Source organism: Triticum aestivum, chromosome 1A (genome assembly GCF_018294505.1).
Source record: "Triticum aestivum cultivar Chinese Spring chromosome 1A, IWGSC CS RefSeq v2.1, whole genome shotgun sequence".
Classification (NCBI taxonomy): Eukaryota; Viridiplantae; Streptophyta; class Magnoliopsida; order Poales; family Poaceae; genus Triticum; species Triticum aestivum.
The window spans coordinates 11,328,916-11,331,587 of record NC_057794.1 but is presented as its reverse complement, the minus strand read 5'-3'; positions in this window follow the sequence as shown (position 1 = coordinate 11,331,587).

Genomic DNA, 2,672 nt, shown 5'->3' with positions numbered 1-2,672 from the left:
GGGGGGGGTTTAATTAGCTTGCAAAGGATTTACGTAATGCTTCGTAAGACATTACGTCGGTGTAGCAATTTTGCCACGATCCGGTGTTCGCTGTGGACTCCCCCACTGGGACACATGGTTCTCACTCTATGCATTATAAAACTGAACCAAAAACCATACAAAAATAAACTGAACTGAACCAACTTTATGATTTTTATGGTTTCTGGTTTTGGTAAGGTATGAACCTTCCATACCGTTTTTAATTTCAGATTTCATGGTATATAAATAAAAACCGAAAAGTTAACCAAAGAAACAGAGTAAATATTTTTTTTATTTCCTGAGACGAACAACCAGAGAAGTAGTCATTTTCTTGTACAGGAGACAGATTCTCTGCTAAGCACATCCATTTTCTTGTAATGTAATAATTTTTCCCTTAAAAAATTGCTAAGCATGTCCATAACCATCAAGGCATGAACCCAGGCATGAACCCATGCATGCATATATACTTATATACATAGTTATAAACTATTTGTAAAAAAAGTATGTGTTTTGAATTTTGACTCGTAAATTTGCAAATTATAATTGTTTCATTTTCAAATCGTGTCAACTTTGGTTATTATGGTATATACCAAAACCATGTCATAAATAATTTGGTTATACCAAAACCGAACTGCATATTAATTTCGTATCGTATTTACCAAAGTGTTAATACCATGTAAATGGAAAAATCGTATAAACCGAACCCTATAAACTGAAATACCCAATACACAGAGTTACCTGGTTCTATGACGAGCACAACCAGAGCTGCCATACATGCGTCCCTGCGGGGCGCATGCTCCAATGGCCCCGCGCGTTATGAGAGTATCTTCAACAGACGCGCGCTAGCGCGGCGCGCTAAAAAGGTTTTGCAACGCTGAAATAGTGTTTTTGCGGGCGGGAGGTATAGCACACGCACAAAAACATGGCGCCCAACCTGGCGGTCCCATATGCAACAGCCCGCGCGCACAAGGCGACGCCTCAATTTTGCAGCCCCACAGCCCGCATGCACTAAATTTGCAGCTTCGTTCTTGTGCGTGCTCTATTGTACAACTTCTGCTGGAGCACTCTTTTTGGTCGCGTGCGCGCTATATAGGCATCTTTTTCAGCATGCGCTTTATTTGGCGCGTTTGTTGGAGATGCTCCGAGATAGGAGGAGTAGGATGACTAGGCCCTCAAGAATGCCATCGGGGACTCTGTGTTGGATGAGCTCGCCCAGTGGCCTAACCTGCCACTGGTGCTTCATGCATCAACGTTGCGCGGCACCCCGCCAACCCACTGCGCCGCCGTCGAACCCATAGCCGGATCTACCGCCAGCGCTAGTGGGCAGTCGCGGTCACGGACATCCACGGACCCTTGCAGGTCCGATTGGGTGGAGCCAGAGAAGCAAGAGGCACTAACTATGCCACCGCGTGCGCCTGCGGCAGGACTGACGCCGTAGCCATATCCATGGGATCCTTCGTCTAGAACGACATGTTCGGTGAGGACGACGATGACTAGTAGATTTAGGGTTTAACTTATTTTAACTTTTTTTAGTTTAATAAAGGTAATGGACGGACTTTTGGTGGCTAATATTTTTTTCAATGGAATATTTTTTTGAAGTATGACCCTCGCGTTGGGCGCCTTGGCGAGCCGGCGGACACAGGCAAACTTTTGCAGTTGGTCTAGTCACCAAAATGGTCGGCCCTTTGGAATTGCCCTAACAATAAACATGCAGATCAAACAACGCGAGGAGGATCCGTTCGTTGCCACCGAATCATGTCGCTTCATTAATAGGTACTAGATAATACCCCGCGCGTTGCCGCGTGAACTGTTAACAAATAATTTGATGTTTAAAATCATAAGTATATGAAACATGGTGTAAATCAATGATAAAGAATTTTATTTGAAACAAATCTATTGTTTAAAGTAAGCATCTAAAATAAAACTTTGATGAAAAGGCCAAAAAGTGATTTTTTATCTGTTAATTTATTACCTTGACAATATATCAAGGAGGAGATATGTGATGAAAATAACTTTGACTAGAGACACTCAACCCTTGGCTAAACATAAAACAATGATAGCAACTACAGATGTGCATTGATAAAAAAAAACATAGCTCGCACAGAAAGTAAAACGCGAGTTCACTCATCATTTGGTTTAGGTTGCTTATAAATCTCCGGGCCCAATATTGAGTAAATCATGCTTCTCACCGGATCAACCATGTGCAATGTACTATGACCATTCACCACAATATGCCCTGGTAGCTCTAATTCTTTTTGTTTTTCTTGTCTGGTGCGCAACCACGCATGCTTCCCAATTATGTGAAGCCTAGTTCCTTCATAAAAAAGCCTAATTAGATACCTGGTGTGCAACCTTTTTCGTTAGGGTAGAGGTGTGTGTGACTTGTCACAGTTTAAGTTTCTAGGCAATCCATCATCAGAATACCTTGCGATACCTCGTGCTAATAGTAAGCGAGTGAAAGGATGCACTGTGAGCGGATTTCTTTCTTTCTTAACAATTGTATTTGTGTGTGTATATAAACAGAGGAAAAAGGAGATAAGCACCGTACCCAAATGCACGGTTCCTGCTGTTTTTATACACCAGATCTATCACCTTGGTTATTTTGATAGGAACATGATACGTATTTTTCACCAGAAACAATTGTTAAATGTGTA